This window comes from Globicephala melas, chromosome 8 (genome assembly GCF_963455315.2).
Source record: "Globicephala melas chromosome 8, mGloMel1.2, whole genome shotgun sequence".
Lineage (NCBI taxonomy): Eukaryota > Metazoa > Chordata > Mammalia > Artiodactyla > Delphinidae > Globicephala > Globicephala melas.
Window position 1 is genome coordinate 81,979,109 of NC_083321.1, and position 6,000 is coordinate 81,985,108.

The window sequence follows — 6,000 nt, forward strand, 5'->3', positions numbered from 1 at the left end:
GATATTAATAATTTCTTGAGATGTTTTCCAGAAAATCATATGAATATAAAAGTACAGATGTATTTATGAAACATTATATATTACACATATTACATGAATGCATATTAATTCCATTCATTAATTTAAAAAGCAGTGACTGGGCTTCCCTGGTGGCGCAGTGGTTGAGAGTCCGCCTGCCGATGCAGGGGACACGGGTTCATGCCCCGGTCCAGGAAGATCCCACATGCCACAGAGCGGCTGGGCCCATGAGCCATGGCCACTGAGCCTGAGCATCCGGAGCCCGTGCTCCGCAACGCAAGAGGCCACAACAGTGAGAGGCCTGCGTACCACCAAAAAAAAAAAGAAAAGCAGTGACTGTTGAAGATGTTAAATTATAAGAAAATGAAAGGAAAATTGAAAACAGAAAAATGAGATGTATATGAATGATTCTAAAGGACAAATGAAGAGACAAAGAGGAAATCATGAATGTAAAAACTTACCACCCTCTACAATGAAAAATAATCAACAAAAAATGAAGAAAAATTATGAAACTGAAAAAATTCTAAAGATGTTGTCTCTCAAACCTTACGTATTTGAATCATCTGGAGCGCTTATTAAAATGAGATTCTGATTCAGTAGGTCTGGAGTGGGACCAGTGATTCTACATTTCTGACAGATTCCCAAATGATGCCGATGTTGCTGGTCCTTGGACTACACCAACAGAAATAGGGATCCACACATGTAATTTAAAATCTTCTAGTGGCCTCAGAAAAGCAAAAATGAAACAAAACCAAAAAAATTGTAGAATTAATTTTAACATATTTAACCCCGTAAGTTCAATATATTATCTTTCCAATATATGGTCGATGTAAAAATGATTAATGAGGGAGTTTCCATTCTTGTTTTGCTACTAAGTCTTTGAATCCAGTGTATATTTTACAATTAGAGCACATCTCATTTTGTACTAAACACATTCTAAGAACTCAATAGCATATATTAGTACAGATCTACAGCACATCAAAATCACCTAGGGAGCTTTTAAAAAATACTTATAACCAGTCCCTATCTCTGAGCAATTAAAACAATCTTAAAATACTGCTAGGCATTGGGAGTTTAAAAAGTGCTCTAGCAGATATTAAGCATTCTCAACACATACACACACACAGAGTTAACTATGTGAGATGATGGATGTGTTAATTATCTCTATCTTGGTAATCATTCCATAATGTATTATGTATATCGATCATCATGCTGTATATTTTAAACATATACAATTATATTTACCAATTATTCTTCAATAAAGTTAAAAAAATCTTCTCCAGGTGATTCTCATTTGCAGCCAGGATTGAGAAGCACCCCGCTAGAGAATCAGTGTTAAAAGTCGACTTGCTCAAATGTGTACTGAGAGGCAAGATGGAGTGCAAATGTTGTAGCTGCTAAGAAATTTCCCTTCAGAGATCATTAAGGCTTCATCTGCCACAAGACTTGCAACAACAGACAAAGCTGGACTCTTTTTGGAAAAATATGCCCAGGAGAAAGTCATGTTAGGTGGAAGAGGAATATGTCTAATTGTAAGAACCAATTCACACTCCTATGTGTTGGGAATACATCAAAGGAATACAAGCTAAGTCAATTTAGACTTAAGTAGAAATGGACTGCTCTCGTTAGAGAACCAAACTTTCTTTTAAGTCTTTAGACAGCTACCATATCTTTATTAGAATTAGCATTGAACTAGGAGTATACATTGGAAACATCCATTAAGACTGAGCGATTAAGACACAATGCTTCATTCAACAAATATGTATTGAGTGCTTAAAACCTTTCAAAGGCTTTGTACACATTTCGGAGGTAAATTTACTCTCCCTAGTCTTTCTCTCTCTCTCCCTATTACAAACCCTGAGTCCTACCTATATATATTCGTATCTACCTTTGCCAATTTTATCACCTCCAATACTAACCCCAAACATACTTTCCCAACCCACCCTCTCCAATACACGTCAGTATGGGCACACACAGTAATGTCATTCTGAAATTCCTCTAAATTCTAGACCAGTGCTGTCCCATACAAATATGACAGTCACATATATAATTTTAAATCCTCTAGTAGCCACATTAAAAAAAGTAAAGAAAAACAGGTAAAAATTAATTACGATATATTTTATTTAAACTAATATACCAAAATATTATTACTTCAATATTTAAACAATATAAAAACAATCGAGACATTTTACATTCTTTTTTTCTACTAAGTCTTCAAAATCCAGTGAGTATTTTGGACTAGCCATACTTCAAGTGCTCAATAGCAATATATGCCTATTGGCTACTGTATTGGACAGCCCAGTTCTAGCTTTCATGATCCCTACCTTAGGACTATCGTACATGTATTCCTTTGGCACATGCTCCCAATTCCCATGGTCTTTGCTCTTTTATCTGGCCAGTGACTATTCACCCTCAGCACCTTCATTGTTCCATTAATCTAAATCTAATGTCCCTGCTACATGCTTCCACTATCAGGCTATATTATAATCACTTACTTTACATTAGGCGCAATAAGGGATCAAAGATGAATATATTATTTCTATCAAATAATTTATAATTTAGTAAAACATATACGCATAAAATTTACATGAAAAAATTTTAATGGAGACTGTAAATGTCAAGTTTGAATACGGACTACCTAGGCTTATATATTAATTCCACCACTTAGAAACTCTGTGATCTTAAGCAAATTACTTAACCTTTTAAACTTATTTCCTAATTTATAAATGGGAAAAATAGAATAATACTCACGATGTTTTGAGGATTAAATGAGATAATCCAGTCAAGAAGCTTATAATATGTAGGATATAATAAGCCCTTAACAAATACCAGCTATTATCCATTTCCTAGTATAGTCTAGACATAGTAAGTGAATATTTCTTTACTCAATGAATAATGTAAATGTAAGAAAAGTGCAACAAGAGAAGTTATTAACAAAATACCCTGGGTGTTCAGAAGGAGAAATCTTTGGTGGGATCAAGGGAGGTTGTGAAAAGGAATTAGCACTTGATTTGGGTCTTAAAAAACAAATATAATAATGAGGGGCAGTAATAAATGGCAGAAGTATCAGGAATCAAAGTTGGATAGCTAGGCTGGGGCCAAATGTCAGCAAATCTTTAATGTTGGCTTGTAAGAACTTATTCTTTGCTAAAAAACTTACTATAAGAGGCAAATATATCAGTGAAAATTCACATATTTTTGAAATTCAAGCAACATACCTTTTATATGGAGGCAATGTTACTGTAATAATATACAAACTATAACATGCAAAATACAAGTGCATAATAATAAACAATGACTGCAGTTGTCAAGAGAATCCTAATTTAGGCAGAAACCCATAATCAGATTTTGCTGCTCTTAGAGTCTGAGATCAATTTTGTAATGATAAAAATAACAATCCTTCTAAAACTATGCTTGAGTCAATACACTCTTAAAATTTTGGCAGCAGTTGCTTTTATGTGCATATCCTGTTTCCACCCCCCAACAATTTGTAACTCCATATCTCTATCCTACAAAAGTGGTATCCCTTTGTCCCTGACTGTTCTATGCTAAACTGATGAACTATTTCATTGACAAAGTGCACTTTATTTTTTAATTTTTTTAAATGTTTGGCCGGGAGGCACGGCTTGCGGAGTTCCCTGACCAGGGAATCTTGGGTCACAGCAGTAAAAGCGCGGAACCCTAACCACTAGACTATCAGGGAACTCAACAAAATGCACTTTAACACACATTTTTTAGCTCACTGAAATTGACAACAATATGTATCTTAGATTTCCAGTCAGTCATGGCTTAAGTGTGTGAAAATCTTTGACATCTGATTAGTGTTAAGACAGTACCCAAATCAAAGCAAACGAGTTGAAATTTGGTAGCTATGCTTGCATGAAAAGAAACTAAGCTATGTTTCCAGGAATTTCTTTTTTCTCTCTTCTCCTTTACATTTTGGTACTCATGTAACAGCTTAGATTTTCATCATCCATTACCCAATAATTTACTCAAATATTTATCAAACTCCTACTATGTAGCAGGCACATATTCTTGGTGCTGGGGCTAAACACCTCACAAAATATGAAAAGATGCCATTTTAGATGTCAAACACTATCCCTTTCATATTGGTTTTCTTCCCTATCTTTACAAAAGGGAATTTAGTAGTTGCAACCTCTAAAAATTCTTAGTTCTTCCATGCCCAATCACAGAGAACAGCCATTTTCCTGAAATCCCATTTCACAATAATTCTTTCCTGGTTGGAAATAGGTATAAGTAGTTCACTTAGGTAATCCTTGTGAAGATGGTGTACCACCAATGGCATATTATACCTGGGCAATTTTTTTCAAGGACTAATACTTAAGAATGAAGTTCCTAAATATTGCATGATAAGACAGAAGTAAGAGGTCTGAGTTAAATCAGGCAGTAAATTCTGGGTCCAAAATTTTTTTTTGGTAAACTCATTAGGCTGTTCAAGAAGAAAAACATCACAAAATCTACAAACTTCCCCCAACCCCCACCCCAATCCTCTTGGAAGTGTGCTCCCCACCTCCCACCAACCCCGCACCCCACAGTCGCCACCATATTCTTAGAGGAAATTAACCTTCCTGCCGAATAGGACGCTCTTCTCTATAAGCTGTGATAGGTAAATGATTAAAGTTTACTTAAGTGTCGCCGGTTATCATATTAATAAAATACCTCTCACTCCCCACCTCTTCCTTTGGAGCAGCTCCCATTGGGAGAATCCAGGAAGGCTGAATTCCTGGGAGGTCAGTCAGTAGTAGGGGGCGCGCCCATGACTCTGCCACAGAGCAATGGCTGCACCTGGTAGGATGTGGGGCAAACTGGAAGAGTCCCCGCTCCGCGTATTAAATTAGAGTCGCGACTGGGCGGCCGAAAAACCTTCGCAGCCTTGTTTCAGCGGCTTGGGCCCTCCCTACCCTCCCAGGTCAGGCGGCAGCTGCGACTGGTATTTCTCCTGAACGTCGTAGTCTGCTACGCCGCAGGGCCAGGTCCAGAGCCGGCAGCGGGGGGGCAGCTACCTGACGCTGCCACGCTAGCAACCACCGGCCGCGGAGCCTCCACTTCCCTAGCAACCTCCTCCACAACGCAACAGCTCACCTACGACGCTGGCGGAACCTCCCCACGCTCGCCTCTGGGGTGTGTGGGGGTGGGGTGGCAAAAAGACGCTTCATTAATTCCCCGCCCACTGACTTCGCCCGCCTCCTGCCGCTAAGCCATTGGCTGGCGCGGCTGCCGCTCGTTTAACGAGGTTCGTCCATTGGCCCGGAGGATACTGCCATTCTGGCAGAGGGCCCGCCCTAGGTGTTCCTCACAAAGGAACGCGAGTCCAAACCGTTCCGGGTTAGTGCCCTGGAATTCCGCCCCCTTGTGAGTCATGGCCTCCCGTTCAAGCTCAATCTTTGGCGCACGGCTCTGTCAATCAAGAGCTCTAGGAAAGGATTGGCCCCTAGCAATCAGCCCGCAGCCTGTTCAACAAGATTGGGACACAGGTTGCTCCGTCCCCAAACTCTACTCCTATCCTGACCCTTACCTGTTAAAAGGGCAAAGAGGAAGTGGGATCCTTGCGTTGCCCCAGCTGGTTCCTAGTCCAGCATCACCTTCTGCTCAGACAACTGTGACCTAGTTTGGCCTCAAAATCATTCCTCTGAGACTGCCCCTGGCAAAGCTCACTGGTGATTGTCTTACGGCTAAATCTAGGCATCACATCTCTGTCCTTATCTTACCTCCTCAAAAAATATTTGATTTGTTGACCTTTCTTCATTTGATTTACATAATGCTTCTCCTGGTTTTCCTCTCAGTCCTCTTCTCTATCCCCTTTGCAGTTGCCTCTTTCGCTGCCATCTCAGGTTACGGTGTTACTAATGGGTCCGTCTTTCCATTGCCTTTGTTCAGGCCTCTATTGAAATCCTGAATTACATCAGTAGCATTCTTACTGGTCTGTCAGTTATCCTGCCAGTACGACTGTAGTCCATTGTT

General features: G+C 39.6%; 1 protein-coding gene across 4 annotated transcripts in view; it reads right to left on the reverse strand.

Annotated features, from left to right (window-relative positions):
* MSANTD4 (Myb/SANT DNA binding domain containing 4 with coiled-coils) overlaps positions 1-5,265 on the reverse strand; it is a 39,998-nt gene extending 34,733 nt beyond the window's left edge. For 2 of the 4 annotated variants that reach the window (XM_060303995.1, XM_030835937.2), the window contains exon 1: positions 5,122-5,265. The gene's annotated coding sequence lies outside the window, so the exon portion shown is untranslated. The other 2 variants (XM_030835931.2, XM_030835913.2) reach the window with 2 other exon arrangements.
* Between the last annotated feature and the right edge of the window lie 735 nt (positions 5,266-6,000).